General features: G+C 40.2%; 1 protein-coding gene across 4 annotated transcripts in view; it reads right to left on the minus strand.

Moving 5' to 3' along the window:
- NCKAP5 (NCK associated protein 5) overlaps window positions 1-27,419 on the minus strand; it is a 973,837-nt gene that overhangs the window by 855,898 nt on the left and 90,520 nt on the right. The window contains exons 1-2 of one of the 4 annotated variants that reach the window (XM_038565024.1): window positions 26,488-26,769; window positions 23,445-23,488 (exon numbers count right to left, since the gene is read on the minus strand). The exons of 1 other annotated variant lie outside the window; for it this stretch is intronic. The gene's annotated coding sequence lies outside the window, so the exon portion shown is untranslated. Of the gene's footprint in view, window positions 1-23,444; window positions 23,489-26,487; window positions 26,772-27,419 lie in introns of those variants that run through there. 2 more of the 4 variants (XM_038565023.1, XM_038565034.1) reach the window with 2 other exon arrangements.

A 27,419-nucleotide genomic window follows, 5' to 3' on the forward strand; every position in this document is an offset into this window, starting at 1 on the left:
GAAACAAATACTAATCATATTTCAATTTAAAACAGACTTTTATTTAAATAAAATAAAATAATAAATAAAAATAGAAATGCAACATGATTCAATAACTCCACTGCTGAGGATTTACCCAAAGAAAAAAGATATATGCACCCCTACATTTATAGCAGTATTATTTACAGTAACCAAGATATGGATGCAACCCAAGTGTCCACTGACAGGTGAATGGATAAAGAAGATGTGGTATGGATCTGCAATGGAATATTAGACATAAAAAGGAAGGAGATGTTGCCACTTAGCATTAATGGACCTAGCAGACATTATGCTAAGTGAAATAAATCAGAGAAAGACAACCATATGATTTCATTTATATGTGAAAGCTAAAAAACAAAACAGATGAACACACAAATGAACAAAAGAGCAGAAACAGATCCATGAACACAAAGGACAAACTTATCAATGGAGGAATGGGCAAAATGGGTGAAGTCAAGTAGGATGTACAGGCTCCCAGTAACAGAATGAGTAAGTCACATAAAAGGCACAGTTTAGGGAATATAGCCCACGGTACTATTAGAGTGCATAGTGACAGACGGTGGCTTCACTTATGAGCACAACATAACATACAAACTTGTCAAACACTATGAAACTGGTGAAACATTGTGCGTCAACTATACTTCATTTAAAAAAAAAAAAAAAGCCTACTAGTTAGCTAAACTGCCAGCAGATTTCCAGTCATCAAAAATAAATGTCTGGATACAAGAGAATAATGTCTTCAAAGTGTTAACAGCAAGATCCTTTGTACCTAGAATGCCAAAATGAGCTAAAATATAACATAATAATGAGAACAATCTAGAAACTCTTTAGATTTAGTAAAACAAAAATGTTTACATTTCCCACTCACTAAAAAACTACTGAAAAATGTACTGAAATAAAGTTCACAATTTTTTCTTGTAGTCTTTTTTACTTTGCTATATCTTTTAATTAAAAAGAAGATATAACAATATAGTAAATTTAACAATCAAGTTGTTTTTTTCAAAAGAAGAAGAGAATTTAACTGAAATAGGGAATTATGTAAATGAAAACAAAAGATGAGAGCAACATCCACGGAAGAAGATAATCTAATTAAGTAATATATAGTAATTCAAAGATGGTTATAGTAAAAAATCTAAACTTAATACAATGTAGGCTAATTATATCATGGTCCTTCAAATTCTTGATATCCTCATGAATCCTTGAGAAAAATCCTTGCCAAAATTTCTTAAAGAAATATTCCAGGCTATATGCATTATATGTACACTAGAGGTATAGAGAGCATCACAAGAATCTTTGCTTTTAGTATCTGGCTTACTATGCAGCATAAATAGCAGGTAGTTGATAATTTTCTGTTGAATTGATATTTGCAGAAAACAAGGAAAAGAGCAATAACCAAAGACGAGTGTCAACACTATGCTCTAACTGTTGCTGACTAATTAATAAATAAAGGAGATTATTTTTAAAATTTACTGGGTATCTCACAAAATAGTTGGAAGGACTGGGAACTGGACTCAGAGATCAGCTGCCAGAAGCAATCCCCAAAACCACACTGCAGAGCTGGGGTGATGAGGAAGCTGCTGTACTGCCTCCAAAGCCCAGCTCCCCCTGCACTGCTGAAAGCTGTGCTCCTGCCATCACCCATTTAAGACCACCTCGAGGCCATCTACTTCTGCATGTGTAATTGGCATAATAGAATTCTATAGCCATTTGGGTCTAGTGTTATAATATTGTAGAAGTTACAGTTTTAAGTTTCAACTTTCCTTATTTATAAAATGTAAATCACAACACTATTGTACCTATTGATAGGTAGGATCGCAATACCTCTTCCATCATAGGGTTGCTATAAGGATTTAGTAACTCATATGAAGTACGCAGCAAAGCACCAAGCACATTAGCTCTTAAAATCAGCCATATAAAATTGCCTTTTTACTAAGTCCTTGTAAACTTCACATTCAGTATTATTATTCCAACCCAGTATTATCACTGCTAATTTCCAGAAATGAACTTTTCATCAACACCAAAACCTCTAGTCTTTTAATGGATTGTGTTTCCTAGTCATCAGCCCTCTCCTGTCTTTATTTCCCCCTCATTCATCCCAAACCCCAGGATTGACCCCATATAATCCTTCACAAAAACCTATTTTGAGGGGCACCTGGGTGTCTCAGTGGTTGAGCATCTGCCTTCGGCTCAGGACATGATTATGGGGTCCTGGGATTGAGTCCTGCATTGGGCTCCCCGCAGGGAGTCTGCTTCTCCCTCTGCCTAGGTCTCTGCCTCTGTGTGTCTCTCATGAATAAATAAATAAAATCTTTAAAAAAAACTATTTTTTCTCTCTCTAAAGATAATATTTGTGAGTTTTTTTTTTTCCTTTTCACATGTACTACTGTTCTCCTGTTGAATATTTCATCCAGCTTTCTACTGGAGGAGGACTCATGAATAATTCGTAGGTGCTGACATGTCTGTCCTTCCTATGACTGTTTGTCCTCAAAGGTAGACCACACCTGGCTCATCTTGTCACCCCAATCCCAGGGCTGAATGTATGAGACAAGCTTTATTTGTTTAAAATGAAATCAAACTCCTAAGTAATGAATGTCTTTGCAAATAACTTCTATCACTTCACACCTACTTAGAAGTAGCTGGCGATTTGTATCTTAACAGCTTTGAATTGTAGCTTAAATTAAACATTACTGTGTCTGAAAACTGTCTCAACCCAGAGAAAAGCTGGGATTCTGTTCCTCTTTTATTCTACCTTTGGTTACCTCAGGTTACTGGGAAAAATAAATCCTTTTCTCATGATCTCATGAAATTCAAAATATCCCCTTATTAAAATATATATACAGAAAATAAATACACACATATATACATATATATGTTGGTCTTTTTAAAAAGTAACATATGAATATACTCTCAAAATAAAAAGTTAACATTATGTAGAAACTTATGTGGAAAACAGTGAAAGTTTCCTTTTCATGCTCTCCCAATTACATCCTTCCAACAGGAAAAAAGAAAAAAACTATTAACAATTTATCTTTCTAGAATTTTTAAAGCATCATGTATGTACATGTTAAATTATATATGGTTTTGAAACATAAATGGTAACCTGTTCCACATATTTTTTGACAACGTGTGTTTTGTGTTTGTTCTTTTACTTAATAACATATCAAAGAGGTCTTTCCATGTGAGGGTACAAATAGCTCTTCTTAATTTTTCTAATGGCTAGATGGTTCCATAGCGCAAAGAGAGTGTTATTTGTTTGACTCTTGCCCTATTGATAGCATTAGATTGCAAATAACTTAGCATTATTGCAAATGATGCCCCAATGTGCATTCTTGAGCATACTTCTTCACATACGTAGATAAACTGTGTTCTAGGATAAATAGCTAAGGCTCCCTTTATTTTAGAATCCATCCAAATTTCTGTAAATTAAATCACTAACTTTCTTACTGTGCTCCAATGATTGCTCATGGTTTGGGTTCAGAAAGGCAGAGAATGATGCCCACGAGTTCCGAGAAATGTAATTATCAGCCTTCAGAATCAAATTCATATCTAGCTTAAAGTGTTCTCTGCCTACAGAAAATTCACTTTCAACTCATCCTGTCATTAACCCAGAACTCTCATACCCCCATTTTTCAGTGCCCTGTGAATCACGCCTTCACTTGTAAGGGTAATTCTCAATAGTTCTGAAAGTCTGATTAAGAGTTCATCGGAAGGCAGAGCTGCTTTGGATCTCTGGACAACAGGCCTTATGCAAAATCTCAATTGAATCTCAGGAAGGTCACACCCAAAAGGAAGCAGGGAGACATGCAACCAAGTATTGAAGACAGCTGGTGTGGAGAATTGGAGGCTAAATTATTTTTTTCTTCATTCAATTTCCTTTATTATCTGTTACACAATATAAAACTTATTGCTTAAGCTAGTCTTGGCAAACTTTCTGCCTGTTCCCGTTTGAAGTCAATGTGGCAGGAGATGCAGAAATAGCTCAGTTGGGTTGCCTAATATGCATGGTGGTTCCCAGGATGGGGTTTCTTTATCAAGGAAACTGACCAACACATAGGTTTCTACTTCTCTCTGCCTGTGGTCAGCACAGATTTAATAAACTGAGGGCCAAGGCAGAAATTGAAGGTGGTGATGGAACCTATAAGATCGGTGTGGTCTCTGAAAATAATACGTTTTTATTTCAACTGCTGGGCATCGTGGTATAGTATATGATGGGTTCCAATGGCTGCCTCCAAGGCAGCCTCCACAACCAATTAGCTCTGGCGGTCACCACAGTGAGCATGTCTACATGCTAGATGCTAACTCCAAGGATCTACATCCTATACTGTTTCCATTAGCACTCACTAAGTATACATCTACTGCACCTAAGAAACAAAACTGAAACGTTTGGAAGTCACAGAGGAAAATTTTATATCCTTACAAGACATAGGAAGGATGCGGGCCAGAATTCAATGGTCCACGTACTTATCTTTGAAAAAAAAATATAAAGGCTTAAGAATAACCCAATGATATTGAAGAAAATAGCATAAAAAATGTCTTAATTAAGCAAAAGTACTTCTGATTATAGTAGAAAAGATTAAGGCCACTAGTTAAAATTACCCTGGAACTATTTTACTTGATAATAGTTTGATAAAGTGCCTTTTAAGTTTACTTAGTTTAACTTGGAAATCTGAGGATATATAAAATAACACTGCTGTTTTGTCTAACTGAAATGGCAGAAACAGAAGCCTGGAAACTCAAACACACATGCTCATATGCACACCCCTGCATGGGCCTGTGTTTTCTCTCTCTCTCTTACACACACACACACACACACACACACACACACACACACAGAGAGCACATCTCACCATGCCCCTCTGGCTCAGTTCAGACCTTCTGATATAGTCAAATACATTGAAAACCAATGGTAGAAAAGTATCCCACTGAGGAGAATCTATGTAAAAAGAGATTTACAGAAAGGACAAGTAAAGAGAAACCGTCAGGGGACTTATCATTGCCCAAGAGATTATATATTTCTAAACCAGTTGTAAAATCCTAAAAGGAAAATTTAGATGAGTACAATTTATCAGATTTTCTACAATGCCTACCTCTGTAGAACTTCCCTAGAGCAATTTTCAACTCCGTAGGATAAATCTGCTACCCCACTCAATTATGTTTCATTTACCATATACAGCTTGAACTGTAGAATTTTTTTTATCTATAACATTTCAAGTGATATCAGGGATGTGTGCTTTGATATAAAGGCATGGTTGCCACTCTGAATGCAGCACATTCAATGGGGCTTTGAAAGGGAAAAGAGTAGTGCCAGGTCATTGAGGGGTCCATTCCCATCCCTGTGTCTAGAATGTATCTGTCCACAGAACCAGGAAACTACAACAACACAAAAACACCTCAGTGGAAAGCCATTTCAGGAAGATGAAACACTCTGAGAGGCACAGAGTCCTCTCATTTATTCAAAAACCTTATCTATGCATGGTGCTCTAATACAGGAGTCTAGGGGAAAAGGCAATTCTTTGTTTAATGCTTCAAAAAATGTAAGAAAGAGGTAAGGAAGGAGACAGAGAGAGGTAGAAAATAGAGGAAGGAACACCATTGGTACAAAGCAAGAACCTTTTCTTATCAGTCATCATCATCCTTGAGTTTTTTTTTTAAGATTTTATTTATTTATTCATGAGAGAGAGAGAGAGACAGAGACAGAGACAGAGACACAGGCAGAGGGAGAAGCAGGCTCCATGCAGGGAGCCTGATGTGGAACTCGATCCTGGGACTCCAGGATCACTCCCTGGGCCAAAGGCAGTGCTAAACCACTGAGCCACCCAGGGATCCCCATCCTTGAGTTTTCTGAATGCTGTCCCTATATACTCACAATGTACAGGCTATGATGAAGGCATGAGGAAAGTATAAGTCAGAGTACATGGTTTAGGACATTTTACTGTTGCCAGGGAAACACTATTCCTGTACACTAAAGTATTAAGGAAGAGTACATTGGTTTTCTGCTTATTCATTTATTTATTTCTGGCTTCCTTTCCGCTGAGGATTTGCAATTACCTACAAAAATATACACACAGCTAGAGGAGCAAGATGGCGGAAGAGTAGGGTCCCCAAATCACCTGTCTCCACCAAACTACCTAGAAAACCTTCAAATTATCCTGAAAATCTATGAATTCGGCCTGAGATTTAAAGAGAGACCAGCTGGAATGCTACAGTGAGAAGAGTTCGCGCATCTATCAAGGTAGGAAGACGGGGAAAAAGAAATAAAGGAACAAAGGCCTCCAAGGGGAAGGGGCCCCGCGAGGAGCCGGGGCTGAGGCCGGGGCGAGTGTCCCCAGGACAGGAGAGCCCCGTCCCGGAGGAGCAGGAGCTGCACCGACCTTCCCGGGGGAAAGGGGCTCGCGGGGAGGTGGAGCAGGACCCAGGAGGGCGGGGATGCCCTCGGGCTCCCGGGGACAGTAACAGCAACTGCGCGCCCAGGAGAGTGCGCCGAGCTCCCTAAGGGCTGCAGCGCGCACGGCGGGACCGGCGGGACCCGGAGCAGCTGAAGGGGCTCGGGCGGCGGCTCCGCGGAGGGGGTTGCGTGGCCCGGGAGCGCGAATCCAACAGCGCAGGCTCCGGAGCACAGGGCGCCGGGACACAGCCCAGGATCCGGCCTCCCCACGGGACAGGCAGAGGCCGGGAGGGCCCAGGACAGCAAGGACGCTCCTGCCCCAGCTGAGCAGATCAGCGGCCCCGCCCCGGAGCCTCCAGGCCCTGCAGACGGAGTTCCTGCAGGAGCTGAATCCAGGTTCCAGAGCTGCCCCGCCACTGGGGCTGTTCCTCCTGCGGCCTCACGGGGTAAACAACCCCCACTGAGCCCTGCACCAGGCAGGGGCACAGCAGCTCCCCCAACTGCTAACACCTGAAAATCAGCACAACAGGCCCCTCCCCCAGAACACCAGCTAGACGGACAACTTCCAGGAGAAGCCAAGGGACTTAAAGAACACAGAATCAGAAGATACTCCCCGGTGGTTCTTTTTTTGTTTGTTTGTTTTTGTTTTTGTTTTTGTTTTGTTTTGCTTTTTGATTTGTTTCCTTCCCCCACCCCCTTTTTTTCTCCTTTCTTTTTCTTTCTCTTTTTCTTCTTTTTTTTTTTCTTTTTTTTTTTCTTTTTCTTCCCTTTTTTTTTCTCTTTCTCTTTTCTTTCCTTCTTTCTCTCCTCTCTTTTTCTCTTTTTCCCAATACAACTTGCTTTTGGCCACTCTGCACTGAGCAAAATGACTAGAAGGAAAACCTCACCTCAAAAGAAAGAATCAGAAACAGTCCTCTCTCCCACAGAGTTACAAAATCTGGATTACAATTCAATGTCAGAAAGCCAATTCAGAAGCACTATTATACACCTACTGGTGGCTCTAGAAAAAAGTATAAAGGACTCAAGAGACTTCATGACTGCAGAATTTAGAGCTAATCAGGCAGAAATTAAAAATCAATTGAATGAGATGCAATCCAAACTAGAAGTCCTAACGACGAGGGTGAACGAGGTGGAAGAACGAGTGAGTGACCTAGAAGACAAGTTGATAGCAAAGAGGGAAACTGAGGAAAAAAGAGACAAACAATTAAAAGACCATGAAGATAGATTAAGGGAAATAAACGACAGCCTGAGGAAGAAAAACCTACGTTTAATTGGGGTTCCCGAGGGCGCCGAAAGGGACAGAGGGCCAGAATATGTATTTGAACAAATTCTAGCTGAAAACTTTCCTAATCTGGGAAGGGAAACAGGCATTCAGATCCAGGAAATAGAGAGATCCCCCCCTAAAATCAATAAAAACCGTTCAACACCTCGACATTTAATTGTGAAGCTTGCAAATTCCAAAGATAAAGAGAAGATCCTTAAAGCAGCAAGAGACAAGAAATCCCTGACTTTTATGGGGAGGAGTATTAGGGTAACAGCAGACCTCTCCACAGAGACCTGGCAGGCCAGAAAGGGCTGGCAGGATATATTCAGGGTCCTAAATGAGAAGAACATGCAACCAAGAATACTTTATCCAGCAAGGCTCTCATTCAAAATGGAAGGAGAGATAAAGAGCTTCCAAGACAGGCAGCAACTAAAAGAATATGTGACCTCCAAACCAGCTCTGCAAGAAATTTTAAGGGGGCCTCTTAAAATTCCCCTTTAAGAAGAAGTTCAGTGGAACAGTCCACAAAAACAAAGACTGAATAGATATCATGATGACACTAAACTCATATCTCTCAATAGTAACTCTGAATGTGAACGGGCTTAATGACCCCATCAAAAGGCGCAGGGTTTCAGACTGGATAAAAAAGCAGGACCCATCTATTTGCTGTCTACAAGAGACTCATTTTAGACAGAAGGACAACTACAGCCTGAAAATAAAAGGTTGGAGAACCATTTACCATTCGAATGGTCCTCAAAAGAAAGCAGGGGTAGCCATCCTTATATCAGATAAACTAAAATTTACCCCAAAGACTGTAGTGAGAGATGAAGAGGGACACTATATCATACTTAAAGGATCTATTCAACAAGAGGACTTAACAATCCTCAATATATATGCCCCGAATGTGGGAGCTGCCAAATATATAAATCAATTAATAACCAAAGTGAAGAAATACTTAGATAATAATACACTTATACTTGGTGACTTCAATCTAGCTCTTTCTATACTCGATAGGTCTTCTAAGCAAAACATCTCCAAAGAAACGAGAGCTTTAAATGATACACTGGACCAGATGGATTTCACAGATATCTACAGAACTTTACATCCAAACTCAACTGAATACACATTCTTCTCAAGCGCACATGGAACTTTCTCCAGAATAGACCACATATTGGGTCACAAATCGGGTCTGAACCGATACCAAAAGATTGGGATTGTCCCCTGCATATTCTCAGACCATAATGCCTTGAAATTAGAACTAAATCACAACAAGAAGTTTGGAAGGACCTCAAACACATGGAGGTTAAGGACCATCCTCCTAAAAGATAAAAGGGTCAACCAGGAAATTAAGGAAGAATTAAAAAGATTCATGGAAACTAATGAGAATGAAGATACAACCGTTCAAAATCTTTGGGATGCAGCAAAAGCAGTCCTAAGGGGGAAATACATCGCAATACAAGCATCCATTCAAAAACTGGAAAGAACTCAAATACAAAAGCTAACCTTACACATAAAGGAGCTAGAGAAAAAACAGCAAATAGATCCTACACCCAAGAGAAGAAGGGAGCTAATAAAGATTCGAGCAGAACTCAATGAAATCGAGACCAGAAGAACTGTGGAACAGATCAACAGAACCAGGAGTTGGTTCTTTGAAAGAATTAATAAGATAGATAAACCATTAGCCAGCCTTATTAAAAAGAAGAGAGAGAAGACTCAAATTAATAAAATCATGAATGGGAAAGGAGAGATCACTACCAACACCAAGGAAATACAAACGATTTTAAAAACATATTATGAACAGCTATACGCCAATAAATTAGGCAATCTAGAAGAAATGGACGCATTCCTGGAAAGCCACAAACTACCAAAACTGGAACAGGAAGAAATAGAAAACCTGAACAGGCCAATAACCAGGGAGGAAATTGAAGCAGTCATCAAAAACCTCCCAAGACACAAGAGTCCAGGGCCAGATGGCTTCCCAGGAGAATTTTATCAAACGTTTAAAGAAGAAATCATACCTATTCTCCTAAAGCTGTTTGGAAAGATAGAAAGAGATGGAGTACTTCCAAATTCGTTCTATGAAGCCAGCATCACCTTAATTCCAAAGCCAGACAAAGACCCCGCCAAAAAGGAGAATTACAGACCAATATCCCTGATGAACATGGATGCAAAAATTCTCAACAAGATACTGGCCAATAGGATCCAACAGTACATTAAGAAAATTATTCACCATGACCAAGTAGGATTTATCCCTGGGACACAAGGCTGGTTCAACACCCGTAAAACAATCAATGTGATTCATCATATCAGCAAGAGAAAAACCAAGAACCATATGATCCTCTCATTGGATGCAGAGAAAGCATTTGACAAAATACAGCATCCATTTCTGATCAAAACTCTTCAGAGTGTAGGGATAGAGGGAACATTCCTCGACATCTTAAAAGCCATCTATGAAAAGCCCACAGCAAATATCATTCTCAATGGGGAAGCACTGGGAGCCTTTCCCCTAAGATCAGGAACAAGACAGGGATGTCCACTCTCACCACTGCTATTCAACATAGTACTGGAAGTCCTAGCCTCAGCAATCAGACAACAAAAAGACATTAAAGGCATTCAAATTGGCAAAGAAGAAGTCAAACTCTCTCTCTTCGCCGATGACATGATACTCTACATAGAAAACCCAAAAGTCTCCACCCCAAGATTGCTAGAACTTATACAGCAATTCGGTAGCGTGGCAGGATACAAAATCAATGCCCAGAAGTCAGTGGCATTTCTATACACTAACAATGAGACTGAAGAAAGAGAAATTAAGGAGTCAATCCCATTTACAATTGCACCCAAAAGCATAAGATACCTAGGAATAAACCTCACCAAAGATGTAAAGGATCTATACCCTCAAAACTATAGAACACTTCTGAAAGAAATTGAGGAAGACACAAAGAGATGGAAAAATATTCCATGCTCATGGATTGGCAGAATTAATATTGTGAAAATGTCAATGTTACCCAGGGCAATATACACGTTTAATGCAATCCCTATCAAAATACCATGGACTTTCTTCAGAGAGTTAGAACAAATTATTTTAAGATTTGTGTGGAATCAGAAAAGACCCCGAATAGCCAGGGGAATTTTAAAAAAGAAAACCATATCTGGGGGCATCACAATGCCAGATTTCAGGTTGTACTACAAAGCTGTGGTCATCAAGACAGTGTGGTACTGGCACAAAAACAGACACATAGATCAGTGGAACAGAATAGAGAATCCAGAAGTGGACCCTGAACTTTATGGGCAACTAATATTCGATAAAGGAGGAAAGACTATCCATTGGAAGAAAGACAGTCTCTTCAATAAATGGTGCTGGGAAAATTGGACAGCCACATGCAGAAGAATGAAACTAGACCACTCTCTTTCACCATACACAAAGATAAACTCAAAATGGATGAAAGATCTAAATGTGAGACAAGATTTCATCAAAATCCTAGAGAAGAACACAGGCAACACCCTTTTTGAACTCGGCCATAGTAACTTCTTGCAAGATACATCCACGAAGGCAAAAGAAACAAAAGCAAAAATGAACTATTGGGACTTCATCAAGATAAGAAGCTTTTGCACAGCAAAGGATACAGTCAACAAAACTCAAAGACAACCTACAGAATGGGAGAAGATATTTGCAAATGACATATCAGATAAAGGGCTCGTTTCCAAGATCTATAAAGAACTTATTAAACTCAACACCAAAGAAACAAACAATCCAATCATGAAATGGGCAAAAGACATGAACAGAAATCTCACAGAGGAAGACATAGACATGGCCAACATGCATATGAGAAAATGCTCTGCATCACTTGCCATCAGGGAAATACAAATGAAAACTACAATGAGATACCACCTCACACCAGTGAGAATGGGGAAAATTAACAAGGCAGGAAACAACAAATGTTGGAGAGGATGCGGAGAAAAGGGAACCCTCATACACTGTTGGTGGGAATGTGAACTGGTGCAGCCACTCTGGAAAACTGTGTGGAGGTTCCTCAAACAGTTAAAAATAGACCTGCCCTACGACCCAGCAATTGCACTGTTGGGGATTTACCCCAAAGATACAGATGCAATGAAACGCCGGGACACCTGCACCCCGATGTTTCTAGCAGCAATGGCCACGATAGCCAAACTGTGGAAGGAGCCTCGGTGTCCAACGAAAGATGAATGGATAAAGAAGATGTGGTTTATGTATACAATGGAATATTACTCAGCTATTAGAAATGACAAATACCCACCATTTGCTTCAACGTGGATGGAACTGGAGGGTATTATGCTGAGTGAAGTAAGTCAGTCGGAGAAGGACAAACATTATATGTTCTCATTCATTTGGGGAATATAAATAATAGTGAAAGGGAATATAAGGGAAGGGAGAAGAAATGTGTGGGAAATATCAGAAAGGGAGACAGAACGTAAAGACTGCTAACTCTGGGAAACGAACTAGGGGTGGTAGAAGGGGAGGAGGGCGGGGGGTGGGAGTGAATGGGTGACGGGCACTGGGTGTTATTCTGTATGTTAGTAAATTGAACACCAATAAAAAAAAATAAAATAAAATAAAAAAAACAAAAACAAAAAATAAAATATACACACAAAAAATGATAAAATAAATAATTGGGGATGTAAAGCCAAAGGGAAAATACAAGCAGGAAAACAATAAAACGAGGGTTAAGATTAAATAAAGAAATAAAAAACATGCTGTCCAGGCTAGAAGTAATATATAAATTTGGCTTAAAGTTTTATAGTTTTAAACACAGGCAGTAAATTACATGCCACACTATGTACAGAGTCCCAAGACTCTGTTGTATAAGAAGAGGGCAACCATTCCCACACCTAGCTGCCCAATGATATCACTAGGAAGGTTTTCAAAAATTTCATAATGAACCCAAATTCCTAGAACAGGCAGAGAGAGGGAATTCTGGGAATCTCTGGTCTTAAAATCTCCCTAAAGTGATTAGGGTGCTGTGAGCTCTGAGACTTGAAGCCATAGCTGTAGGGATTTAGAAATATGGGGGAGGGATCCTCCAAAAAACCAGATTGCAAGAATTATGGAGGATGGGATACCCAAGCTGAGCCTCTAATTTTGGATGGAGGTTAGATAGGTGGAGCTGAGGACAGAGGGCATTCAAGGCAGAGATAGATGCACAAGCCAAATCACAGAAGTAAGAGGGACCCTAATGCCATGGAGAAGACCACGGTCCCTAGTCATTGTGAAGTAGCTGTGAGGGGCCCTGGGACATATTTAATTTAATCCTTGACCCATTCAACTATAATCAAATCACAGAGAAATTAAAGAGATCACACACACAATAAATAAAAGATAAAGTTGAAATAGAGATGAGTGAAATGTATGTATTAGTTCTCTCTTGCTGTGTAACAAATTATTGTGAAATGAATGGCTTGAAATAATATACATTTATTATGGCACAGCTTCCATGGGTCAGGAATCTAAGAACAAGCTTAGCTGGGACCTCTGCTCTCGTCTCATAAGGCTGAAATCAAGGTGTCAGCAGGTCTGAGCTCTCATCTGAGACTTGGAGTCTTCTTCTGAGTTCATGTGGCCGTTGGCAGACCATCTTACCCCCTACATCTTCAGAACTCGTCATGACTTGCTTTTTCAAGATCAACAAGAGAATCTCTGAGACTTCAGTTCTCTGACCTTGAGGCTCTCTTGAAGGGATTTGCCAGATTTGGTCAGGCCCACCCGAGAAAATCTCTCTTCCTATAACTCAAAGTCAACTGTTGGGACCCTAACTACATTTGCAAAAATCCCTCCACCTTTGCCATGTAATGTAACATAATCACTGGGGTGACATCCATCATATTCTCAGGCTCTGCCCACCCTCAAGAGGGAGGGGATTATGCTCCAGGTTCATGTGTAACAGGGGGGCTGGCATGTTGAGGTCCGTCATAGAGTTCTGTCTATGATAAAGTACAAAGATGAGATGAAGAAAACTGCAAATATGCAAGATATAGGAGTCAACAGAGCATGTGTAAATATGTAAATTTGGCTCTGAGCTTCCTGGCAGCTGAAGTAAAAAGGAGACATGATCACATTTCCTAGTACTCTCTGATCAGTTTCCAGTACGGACTTACACATGATAAAAATATCATGTATATTCCTTTACATAGAAATCATGAAATGATATGGTGTGAAAGTAGAAAAAATAAGACATGGTTGAAATTTGATCCAAAATAATTCTTTGTCAAGTGGGAGATGTTTTTGCCACCACCTTGTCCCCATAATGTAGGGGAATCAGCAATGATAGGAACAGAGTTCATTGGGGTGCTTGGTCAATAGCAGGTCCATGGGCTGGTGACTGGGGTACCCATAAGAGAGATTAATCATGAAGAGACACGGTGAGCTATTCCAGGGGAAATGAGAACACTGAAGTGCAAACAAACTCAAGTTAGAAATCAGATGAATCAAACGTGTGGAAGGGGCAGGAATCCAAGTTTAAGCACCACGTAGCAACCAATGGGTCCCACAGAAATGTTGCCTCATTCTTGTCACCCTCAGTAGGATTTATCAGGCCACTTCCCTATGGAACAGCTATTCCTCAGGACATCTTATAGGCATCATTTGATCTCTGACAGGGTTGGTTAAAGCCTCTACTTTGCTTTCTGGTGCTCATTATTTGTTCTAAGCATTCAGTAGAGTAAACCGTGTCCACCAACATGGTACTCACACTCTAAACTATGTGCAGAGGGAGTGATTGGCTGGCTCAGTCAGAAGAGCACATGATTCAGGTTGTAGGTTCGAGCCCCACATTGACTGTACAGATATATTTTAAAATACACCTGCCGTGGCATGCAAACTTCTTCACTTTCTTCCATCCATGAATATATTATCTCTTTTTATGACCGTACTCAATTCCACCACTTCCTGCTCAGGCCCACATAGCTGCCTGCCTTCCTCCAGTGGCCTCTGCCCTTATGCACGGCATCACCAAATCACTCCTGTTTACTTGTGTCTTGTCTTCCACAGTCTGACTATTTGGTACACACCAACCCCTTTCCTCTTTCAGTTTCCATAGAGCTTACTAGTTTAGATTTACAAAGCCTGTAGATGGAAGAGGCCTTGGAATCCTCCACCTCAGTCTGCCTCAATGATGACAGTCCCATCATTGTCTGAGCACTTCCAGGGACAAGGAACAATTCATAAGGTCCCAGATTCCTTCTATGGATTTTCAAATGATCAAAAAGTCCTACTTAATATTAGTTTACAATTGCTTCTCTTTAATTTATATCCTTAAGTAGTAGTGAAAGTAATGTGTGTGTGTATTTGTTCACCAATGGACATGCCCTAGAATATTCACAGCAGCACCCCTGGTAATGATCCCAAACTGGAAACTATCCAAATGCCCACCAACAGCAGAAAAGACATATTATGATATAAATATAGTCATGCAATATAATATTATACAGCAATGAGCCTGAAATGTGATATGTAATGTGGATGAATTACACCATACAATTTGTTATGATGGAATATCATATATAATATGTGATTCCATTCATATAAAGTTTAAGAACAGCCAAAATTCATCTATGCTACCAGAAGTCAGCATGCAGATTACCTTACGGATGTAACTGAAAGGGAACTTGAGGAAGGCTTCTGAGATGCTACTGTTTCTTGGTCTGACAGCTGGTAATACAGGCGTATTCAGGTTGTAACCATTTGGCAAGCTGTATACTTAGGTGCATTTACTACATGTATATTATACCTTAAAAAAAGTTTAAAAATCCTCTACCTCCTCCAAATGACCTGAATAAATAAAATTTCCTTAGCTATTAGAGATACGCGTTTTAGAATATTCGAGATCCTAGTCATCTACTTATAAAACCTCTGAATTTGGCAAAGATCTGCTCACTCCTTTGGCATTTAATCACATTGACTGGTTTGTAGTGTTCTTTAAATGTCCCATGTGAGACTACCTCCTCCTCCAACATGTTGTGAACCCCATAAAGAGAGGTACTTTCCCTTTTGATTCCCTAGTAGCACATACATTCAGTGTCCATTGCATACTTAAAAAATACTCTTCCTCCCTCCTCGTCCTTAGCAATTGCAGATAAAAGAGATGAAATTTACTTGGGACCTATTTGATTAAACAATCCAAGTATTTTCTTCCCTTTTTTAAGTCTTAATACTAATTCATCCAGTGAAGCCAAATTCTATTTTTCTCTTTTCCTTCAAGTTGATCTAAGGACTGACCTTTGCCCTGATTTATGAGCCCTTTTCAGATGTTTCCATATGGAGAGGTGGAGATTGTTAGCAAGCTGACCCCTCCGCAGCACTGATTCAGTATTCCTTACGTCCGTTCCTTTTGTTTTCATCACCATAAATTGACCTAATGTCTGCACCCCTTTCATATAATATTCTTTTCTCAAGGAAGAAATACTAATATGGACAATGAGAAGATGAGAAAGAACCATTCTTATTCATGTGAGGTTAGTTAGTGGCATTGTCCTTCCTGATGGGCTAAATAGAAGGTAAGATAAATAAGTAAGAGCACACAAACCACATCTCTAATGGAAAGAAAGAATTCAGAGTCCTACACCATGGCATGAAAATAATGCTTTCGACGTTGATAAGGCTCCTGACTGATAACTTATCTTTCCAGAGCAAATACTGTAAAAAATCTACAGAATTTCATATCATGAATGCTGTTTTTCTCTCTGCTCACACACTCATTTGCACACTTGGCACCTGGCATGCACAAGGTTTGCTGAATTTTTCTCTTCCACTTTGCAGTTCTTCCCAGAGAATATTTACGGGCATCAGTAACCTCCATGGACAAACGATAAAGAGAGAGGCCAGCTTCTTGACCATATTCATATTCACTATCACCAGCTGCCTTTGTAACCAATGATTCAGTTTATACAAGTACAGCCCACCCTGTCCCAGGTTTTCTAAATAGAAATAGATAGGTAGATATAAATAGGAAAGTATGAAATTATGAATCTGGGAAAACTCTTCCCAAGCCCGTTGAAGGACTCTCTCTAAAAAATTGAAGACACATGTCTGCTCTTTATAAGGATCACACAAAACAGAGAAGGAAAATCTAAGAAAGCCACTCATGCAGAAACTATTTAATCAAAGAGTAAAGACAATTATAACATCTGTTAATCTTCTGTGGAGGTTATAATTAAATGCTTTGGGGAAACACCCTTTCAAGGGTGATCCTTTAACATCTGTTGTGAGGACACACAGCATTGTGCAGTGACGAATCACTTCAGCACTTTGGGAGAATGGGACTTCTGGGGATCACAAACACTGCAAGAGCCCCCACACACGCAGCCCAGACCTGTGCCCACTGTCCTGGGGGGAGGGGCTCTGCTCCTCAGTGCTTTGGATAATTGTCTATATGGTGAGTCAGACTGTGGTCATTGTGTGTTAAGGAATAACGGGATCACAGGTCCAGATATGGGCTTGAGACTATCTGATCTCTGCCTTCACTTTGCAGGTGGGGCCACATGATCCTACAGCTGGCTTATGGTGGTTTAAAGGCAGGGTTGTTCAATTCTCCTTCCAAGTTACATTCCACCGCACCATGCTGCTGCCTCTTTGGTTTGTCTCTTGGGCTTGGATTTTGGATGTGTTCTTTAATAGGATCGGTATTATAAAGAGGCCCTAGGGGTTCTGAAGTTTATGAAGAAGTGGGAAGACTGAACTGACTCCCTTCTTTATCTTCCAGTCTGCTAAGAAACTCCCACCATCTTCACTTCCCCTCGGCTCTCCTTTCTGGGGAGCATGAGAAGGAGAGAGAAATGAAGATGAAGGAGAATGGCAAAAAAAATAAAAAAGAAAAAAGAAAAGAAAAAAAAAGAAAATAGAAGGAGAGATGGAGAGAGGGGTAAGATTGAGAGAAATAGGGATGGAGAAGTAAGGTGGGGTAAGGGTGACAGAGATGGGGAGGAGATGGGGGCAGGAAGAGCTAGGGAAGTTGGTTCCCAGGAATGCAAAAAAAAGTGTATCTAAGAAAGGCCTCATCAAAAGGAGCTAGACACTCCTTATATCCCCATCCTACTCCATAACCTTGTTCCACTATACTTCAAATAAGCAGTTTTACACGTACAAAAGACCACAGGATCTGGCACTTTTGCTAAACAAAACTCAGAGCTAATAAAGCTGGGGCATCACGTAAACAGATGCAATGTGTTGCGCAATGAAAAATATGTCCAGGGATCCCTGTGTGGCGCAGAGGTTTAGCGCCTGCCTTTGGCCCAGGGCGCGATCCTGGAGACCCGGATCGAATCCCACATCGGGCTCCCAGTGCATGGAGCCTGCTTCTCCCTCTGCCTATGTCTCTGCCTCTCTCTCTCTCTCTCTGTGACTATCATAAACAAAAAAAAAAAAAAAAAAAAAAAAGAAAAATATGTCCATATGGTGAGAACATAATAAATGCATTCATGGCCAGGAGGGGTTTGGGAGTGGACAGTCTTCTTGGTAGTTGTTTGGAGCTGCAAATACTGGTATGTGACAAAATGCTGGGCAGGTGAGGCTCTTGACATTTGGTGTTGGGATTACACAACAAGTCGCTATGACCTGGATGCATAGTGTTGTCATCAGCCCTCCCATCTCCTTCTAGCAATCACCTACTTACAAGGGCCCATAATGTCATCAACAATGAGAAGCCAATAATGGTGATATTGGTCACTATGTACTGTGAGTCTATTTTTTTGCTGGCACTCTAGGTACCTCATCTCATTTAATCCTCACAATGATCCTATAAGGCTGTAATAGAATCAAAATATCCAGGTCAAAGTCTTACTGGGCAATCTGGAACAAACTGACCTCTCAGTACGTTGGTTTTCTCATTTAGAAAATAGGAGTCAGAGGAATACTATCTCAGAGGGCTATCTCGAGGATTAGATGAGACAGCATTAGTAGAAAGTACAACAGGACCTGACATATTGAAAGTAGTTCATAAATATTAGGTGAATATATTATTGCTATTACTACATTTTATGGACAAGGAAACTGTGTTCAGTGAAGTTAAATAACACACCCCACATCAATAAAGATCAAAACAGAAACTGAAGTCCAGGAATACCCAAGGGTAAATGCCACATAGGCCTGAGCTGTGTCTATTTGTTTCTGTTACTCTGTTAACTGACTCCAAAGGTCCTGATCTTCCTAATATGTGATGCAGTCTTTCAGGAAAAAGGTATCAGAGCATCTCCAGCCCAACCTGGGAAACATAAAAGGGTACATTACTCAGTTTAAGACATTATCCTCTTTCTAATCACTGTCCTCATCAATAAGAGAAGAGAAATCCTTGTCTCTTCTCTTCTTCATTTATTCTCATGACTTTAGAGCTCCCATCTGATAAATGCCATGAATACTGAAATTTACATGACTAGAAATAAACAGGCACTCATCATTGAAAGTTAGGTTAAAAGGGGGCACCTGGGTGGCTCAGTAGGTTAAGTGTCTGCCTTTGGCTCAGGTCACTATCTCCGGATCCTGTGATCTATCCTAGCATCAAGCTCCCCTGGTCAGTGGGGTATCTGCTTCTCTCTCTCCCTCCCCCTCTGCCCCTCTCTCCTGCTTGTTCTCCCTCTCCCTCCCTCTCTCTCTCTCTTACTCTTTCAAATAAAAATCTTTTAAAAATGATTAAAATTAAAAAAAAATTAAATTAGGTAAAAAAAAATAAATAATGCCATGCCTTTGTGCCTTGAGTCCACAGGCATTTGAATGTCATGAGATCTGAATGTCCTAGATGGAGTATAAAAAGGAATGTGTTCATAAGTATAAAAATGGAGAGGCCAAAGCATTAAATCAAAATCAGAAAACTTGTTTATATCCATCCATTCCCCCCAAATTTGTTGGGTACCTACCATTTGCCAGCCAGTGTTCTGGGTGCTAAGTTTACAATATTAAACAGGGTAGATAAGACTTTGCCTTCATGGAACTTATAGCTTAGACGGGAAGGTGTTCTTAATCGAATGTTGATCATACATTTAATTACACTAGTGACAAATGCTATGGAAACAAGTACCTGAGGCTATCAGAGTGTATAACAAGTAAGAAAAGACTTCCTGTGGGGCCATTTGGTGGAGCAGGAGCTGCCCCAACGTGGATGGTAGGGAGAAAGGAGCTTTCTGAGAAAGATTTCAGTTGGTGGGAGGAGCTGAAAACAGCCAGTGAGTATGAAGGGAAGAGCCCTGCCCTAATCCACTGAATGACTTTAGAAAAGTCAGCTCATTTCCCTACAGCTATGCTTCCCTCCATGGAAAATAAAAGTGATAGGGAACGTAACGAGGCTCTCCCGCTCTCACATATTCTCTTGATTCTCCTTCCCTGTGTATAAATCAAGGGCTTATCACAGAGTGAGAAAATTCTGGTCCATGTGCAGAAAACAGAAAACCCATTTTTGTTGAGAAATGGGGCTCACTCAAATGTAGGAAGCAAGTATAAATAATTCCTAGGATAAGAGAATCATCATTTGTTTCTCCCATATTCAACATCTGATACTAGATCCCGGAAGGCTCAGAGACCAGTGCTCCAACTCCAAAAGAAATGTCATGTATAGATTGTATGCTTTGGCATCCAGAGTCCTGGTTTGATTGATGGGCTATTAATAATCTATCTGAATTCTACAATTTCCCCCTAAGAAAACAATTAAAATGAAATGTTAAGACTTCTTATTTCTCCAGATAGAAAGAATTACAATGCACTTGAAAAAAATGACTTTGGTAATTTTACTGCTCTTGATCAGGTGTTCAAAATAAATAAATAAATAAATGCCTTCAACGAGGTAACTGTTGCAACTGGTATGTGACATGTTTTTTTCAGTTTAATAAGGCCCTCTACTGGCAATCTCCAAAAACACAGGCTCTTTCAAACAGTTTAAAGTATTTTAACTACTCCCAATGATAGTATCACACATTACGGATTACACAAATCTGGGCTGAAAGGATGAGTGAGAAGAAAATAGGAAAGATATAAAGGTCATTTCGAATGGACCATTCATTGACTATTCATAACTTACATGAGGTATCATTTGCTTTCTTCTGATGAAGCTATTCCAGATGTTAATAGTGCACAGAAACAAAGGATATTTATCACATTAAAATTACTGAATATTTGTGGAGCCGTAAAACCAAATTATGAATGTTATTTACCAACTACAATGAACCAGATCATTTCCATTTACTCAAGTGTGAGTAGTTGACTATAAGTAGAATTTTTTAAAAATGTTGGATGCAGACTCTTTCAATTGCTTCTGATAAGGCACCACTGATAACTAAGTTCCTTTGCTTGATAACTGACCAAAAAAAAAAAAAAAATTCGTATATGATGACCTCAGAACTTAACTATGTACATAAGAAGAATGTTTTAAAAGTAGGTTACCTTTGACACATTTGTCAAGGGGCTGGTGGGACAAATGGAAAAATTTAATTATAGATTCCAGAAAATTAAATAAATAATTTAAATGAGGCAATCAAGAACCTTATAAAAAATATTTTTAACAGAAAAGAAATGTTATAATAAATTATTTGACTCAACAATGAACACTAAAAATGAGCACTAAAGACACAGTTAATCTACAATTGTGATAGAATTCCACTGGAGAAGAGAGATGTGGGAGATACAAAAAATATATACTGTCTATAGTAAGAGGATGTAAATCAATTTTTTTTCAATTTTCTATTATAAATAGATGCAAAGCATTATTTAGAAACATTACATAAAAAACAGCTACTTTTAGTAGAAAAATTCTCTGAGGAACAGGAATGGAGAGGGGAAGAAGGCTGGGGGACTGCAAGATATATAGATCTTTATATACACATGCAATGTAAACATATACATAGCACTATATATGTACATATTTATATATGCTATATGCAATTACATATTTACATAAATATTTTAGTATTATTTGGCTTTTTAAGATAATCATGTATTGCTTTGATTTTTAAAAAAAAATATCTTTTAAAGATTTTATTCATTTATTTGACAGAGAGAGAGAGCACGAACAAGCAGGAGGAGTAGCAGAGGGAGGAGAAGCAGGCTCCCCACTGAGCAAGGGGCCTGACGCAGGATTTGACTCCAGGCTTGAGATCATGACCTGAGTCAAAGGCAGATGCTTAACTGACTGAGCCACCCAGATGCCGCTGATTTTTAAAACTTTTCTAATAACACATTACCACTGACATTGGAACCATTTGAGACATACCTTTTGGGCTGACCTGAATCAGGTTTAATTTGCCCAATGAAGCAAGTACCCTTCATAGAGCAGTTTATCAGACATGCATCTTGACAGAAGAACATTTGTTCCCACAGTTCAGAACTAATAGCTTTTCTTTCAACACCATGATATGTATCTGCCATATTATTGACTGAGTTTATATTCTACAATGTTGGGTTTGCGACTTTCCTCTTGAACTCAGTCCATTGGTTTCCTATAGTCTATCCAAATTCTATCAAAGGAATCACTAATCCAGAAAGTTTATTTCTAAGAAAGAGAGATCTGATTTCTTGCCCTGAAAATACCAAGATTAATTTATGTAACCACTGGGAAGTACCTTGTGTAATTGAGGCTTCCAAACCAACACGACACACTCCATTAGACAAGTATGTATTGGGGCATAGTAAATGTTGTGGGTAATGTTCTATACATCTGAGAGATTTATTATTTCATCTGTAAGAAAACACAACTGGGAATCCTAAGTTCCAAAGGCATTAAACTTTGTAGAATTAGAGAGTTAGAGAAAAACAAGGCTATAAGAGACCTGATGTTTAGCTGGTTCTAGTCTAGGAGTTGGCCAGTGTTCAACCATTCCGGCTATTTACATCCACAATCACAAAATACTACCACTTCAATTGGTAAACTTCTTAGGTACCAACCAATTGGCCAACCATCACTTCCATTTTCTTTTTTAACTTGAATCACCTGGATTACACTCTTGACCAAGCTGAATTCAGTCTACCAACACCCATATCAAGAACACAATCTTGGGCTAGCCTGCAAGAGGATTCATATCTGAGATTAAAAGAAAAACTAATACCAAAAGACTGGGCTTGTGCTTTAGACATTTCTGAAAAACTAGAAAATGTGAATCACCAGTTGACACCAGAAGTGTTCATCTGATTTGTTGATTTGTTGTGAATCTTCCAATACAATCAATCCAGAAGACAAGAAAAATCAAAGTTACCCAATTAGCAAAGCTCATGAGGAAAAAAAAAAAAAAACTTTTCATATCCATAAAACAGTGCAATGAAAAGTTAAGACTGTGGGCTTGGGGTTCAAATCCTGATCTTGTCTCTTACTGCTCATGTGACTTTCACCCATTACCTCATCTTTCTAAAACTCAGTACCCTTGCTTGGAAAATGTGTATAGTGGTCATAATGAGACAGCATGTGCAAAGAGCTTAGAAATGTGCCTGGTATCCTGTAATGACTCAATAGTGATTAGGGGGAAGAAAACAGTTAAATCTTCTCTTACAGTTCCCATTAAGCATGCATTCATACACTTTTATTCATTATTTATTAGAAACTCACTCTGTGCCAGGTGCTGAGCTATGCATGGGATTACAAATTGGCAAGGCCCTGGAGAATAAATTGGGTGGATGGAGAAGTGCCCGGGGCAAAACCCCATAAAGGTGTAGGGGTGTGAAAGAACATACAAGCCCAGCATGTTCAGGTAACAGAAAGCAGTGTGGGTAGCTAAGCCAGTTATTTCCATGCAAATCATCTGAGGAACTTTTTAACAATGTCTGGATCTGAACCCTACCTTGGAGATGCTGATTCATGAAGTCTGGAGTGGGACATGAGCATCTGCAAGGTAAATAATGACAATAGCTAATACTCATTAGTACTTAATATGTGCCTGGCATTGTGCTGTTTTCACTATATTAATTTATTTAACCCACCCCCATGTCTTCATGAAGTAGTCACTCTTATTAGCCACATCTTAAAGATATGAAATTCAAATGGAAAAGTTCAGTGAATTAACCAAGATCGTAAAGCCAGAATGTGGTAGAAGCAGCATGTGAGCCTGGGCAGTCCAGTTCCAGATACCAAGTCCTCCATCACTATGCAGTGCTGCCCCTGGACCTTCAGTGGAAGGTTCAGATGAGCTGTCAGGCCAGGAAGCTCCAGGAGAAATATGGATGTATGTGCAGAGGAATGGAGAAGAGTGAGCCAGAGTAGGTTGGCAGATATCACTTCAGGAAAAGCCCTGTTTGCATGCTCGGGAGTCTTGCCTTGAAGAATGTAAAGCCACTCAGCACAGTTATGTATTAATTTTGTCAACCAAGTGCAGAGGCCTGGGTGTTTGATGAAGGAAAAGGGATACTTAAGTTTAACATATTCACATATTCATTTATTTATTATAAATTGAATGAGGGACACCTGAGTGGCTCAGTGGTTGAGCATTTGCCTTTGGCCCAGGGCATGATCCTGGAGTCCTGAAATCGAGTCCCACATTGGGCTCCCTTCATGGAGCCTACTTCTCCCTCTGCCTGTGTCTCCCCCCCCACCCCCGCCGTCTCTCATGAATAAATAAATAAAATCTTTTTAAAAAAATAAAAATAAATTGAACAAGACTCTGATGCTATGATATAGGAAGTATTAAAACATAGCTCTTGTTTTCAGTGGAAAGAGAGATTTATCTGGCAAAGGGCCCCAGATCTCACAGCAAAAGGTAACGCAAGATATCATGAAGGACCAAAGAAGGAAATCATCACTACAACTCCAAGAGTTCACGGAAGGATCTGATAGGCAGGGGTGTCAGAAGCAAGGGAGGCTCCAGAGAGAAAAGCAATGCAGGGTGTGAGTGAGATCAAACTGACTGTTGGGATGTGAGATCCAGGCCACAGCGAGAGAAGGAAGAGGGAGGAGGAATCAGTGAGAAAGTGAAGAGAACGTTCTACCGGCAAGGGGGGCTCCAAAGAGGAGGAAGAAAAGCAAAATGTGGTCAATAAAAAATAATTTTTAAAAAGTCTAAGACTTGAAAGTAAAGCAGAAGCACAGAATGTCAGGGCTGGGACCCACCTGACATCTTGTGACCTGTACATGACACCAAATGCCTTCATTACTTTCAACTGTGAGAATCACCCCCCTTCGCCTTTTGGCCATCAACTGCAAAATAATCAGAGATCTCTTTGGCTCCCTAGCAAAAAGAATGAGGAACAGAGACATTTAAAAGCATACTTAAGGCCAAAGACAAAACAAGAGCAGGGCCAGACCACTTTATCTACACCTTCACACAGCCCTGTTCCTATAATAAGACCCAGCAACCACACATGGGTCCAAAGTCTTCTATAATCTTTAGGAATCGAAATGTGGAAGGCAAGCCAGGATGAGTACAAGAAACTGAGTTTCTAGTTGTAGCTCTGCCACCATCTTTCCAGGTGACTCTGGGCAAATCATTTCCTTTCCTTGTGCCTCAGGTTTTCTTCTGCAAAAGGATGAGCTCTAGTAGTGTGATAGCTGTTTTAGTAGCAGATCCCTTATTTTAAATGAAAGGTCACCAAAAGCACTGACTTTCAAAACATGAGCCATACCCAAGCAGGGTGCGCTTTGATGGAAAAAAATCAGGGGCTGACAAACAAGCAGGAGGTCGCCCACCCTAGAAATCCACGGAAAAGGGTGGAATATTTAGGACCGTTCTGGCACTGGCTTCTCAGAATGCTCTGAAACCAGACAGAAAGTAGTGAAGGCTGTCCTGCTCTTCTGGGCTAGTGACAGAGCAGCTGAATTGAAAAAGCTGAGTCTCCAGGAGTGAGTCACAGAGTTCGCGTACAGGAGCTAACAGGCTAAGAGCCACTTCTTGCCAATCCATGCAGCAGGGCTGTCAGTTCTAGATGGCAGGAATCAGCTGTGATTTGCCAGTGACTGCAAGGCGCTGAAGAGCAAACCCAGCAGCCCAAAGCACACAGCAGACAGCCAAACGCACACGTCCCTAAAGCAGAACTTCCAGGTGGCCCCGTGCTACTGTAATAAAGAGGGGGCCTACATCCAGGCTGGAGGCACGAGCAGCCCACTCTTCCGATTCCCCCAAGAATATCTGGGCAGTTTTAAAGAGTCAGAGGGAAAGTCAGAGAGAAGTATGGATCTTGAATCCAAACCGGAGTGTCAAAATTTGACTTTTTCAGTAGTACACTAATTCAAGTTCCTCACTCAGAAGACAAGTCAGAACAGTGAACATTTCTCCAGAAACTCAGTGGGAAAATATCCAGATCGGAACAGTTTCAATTTCAAAACATTTTTCTATACTTTCAAATTCCCCAAGAATGAATGAGCCTGGGTGTGTATGTGTGTGTGTTTGGGGAAAGGGTGTAGGCAGGAGGGAACAAGAAAGACACTGTAAACAACATGAGCATATTAGAAATCTATAAACCACAGAAAGGATCAGAGACGAAACCCAAAAAATGCGTTTCCCCTTCCAGCACAGCAATTAAAAATTAGTCTATAGTTTTCTATTAAAATTCCTAGGTCAACCTAATAGTTTTTTGTATGGTTGGTTGCTTTTCAACTGAAAAAAAAAAAAAAAATCCAACCTCCCAGCAGAGGCAAAAGAGGACTAGAAATTCTGTGTTATCTACACCCGGTGCCTGTTCCCAGACGAGGAGTCCTCTGCACCTACCACCCGCAATTCAACGCACTATAATTACAAGGAACAGACGCATACTTGTTGTGGCAGCCCAGAGAGCCTGTAGAAACACCTAAACATCACCATCTCACTTTAAAAGGAAAACAAGCTGTATAAATAAGAAAAATTGTTACAAGAGTGTAAAGTAAAAAAATTAAAATTTAAATTAAAAAAGCCTTACTTGTAGTTAGGTCTTCAGTCAACACATATCACAGTCCTGGGGACAGACACAGGCACGGCTCTCTCCAGCTAAAAATTTCCTCCCGAGTTTATCCTCTGTTTATTTTTGAAGCATTAAAAGGCTGTGCTAAGAGAACACGCTGGGTTTTCCTGAACATCCAAAGCAGCCGCAAAGTCTTGCAGCAAATTCGGAGCAAGTTTGCGGAGACTTGCTCCCTGGGCTTCAGCTCCGTGGTTGCTCCGAGCTTGTAAATACAAGCTCCGTGGACAAAGTCCCAAATGACATCACTGGCAGCTGCTTATTGTTGAGTCTTTATTAACTGACTGTCAAAAAGAAAGGAGGGGGTGGGGAGCAAGAGTATCTTTTCTGCAGCAAAATCAGCATCTCGGAGCGGATTCCAGTTATACATGCGTAAATAATCCCATTGATTCAAATTTTCAAGAACCTGGTTTTTCTCAGGTCAGAGCCTTTCTCCGGAAAAAAAGACACAGAACTGACGCTGCATAAACTGAAGACGTGGAGGGAAAAGTTTGCAATGCCAGCCCGGCCTCCTGGAGCAGTTTACCCACCTGTTTCCAGTCTCCTTTAGAGTTTGAGGATTCTCAAAAGTGAATATTAATTATGTCTTCTGTGGCCTAACAACTTTCCTGTGATCTACAAGCCTGCCTAATGTCTTTCCTAAGTGGATTGTCTTAGGGTGCAACTCTTTTGATTTTTTTTTTTAAGATTTTTATTTATTTATTCATGAGAGACGGAGAGAGAGGGAGAAGAAGGCTCTCTGTCGGGAGCCCTATGCAGGACTTGATCCCAAGACCCCAGAATCATGACCTGAGCCAAAGGGAGATGCTCAAACACTGAGCCACTCAGGCACCCCATTGCGGGGGTGTGAGTGGCTCAAGTTTTTTATCTTGGAGTAGAAGAAAGTGTTCCGT

This window comes from Canis lupus, chromosome 19 (assembly GCF_011100685.1).
Source record: "Canis lupus familiaris isolate Mischka breed German Shepherd chromosome 19, alternate assembly UU_Cfam_GSD_1.0, whole genome shotgun sequence".
NCBI classification, from domain to species: Eukaryota; Metazoa; Chordata; class Mammalia; order Carnivora; family Canidae; genus Canis; species Canis lupus.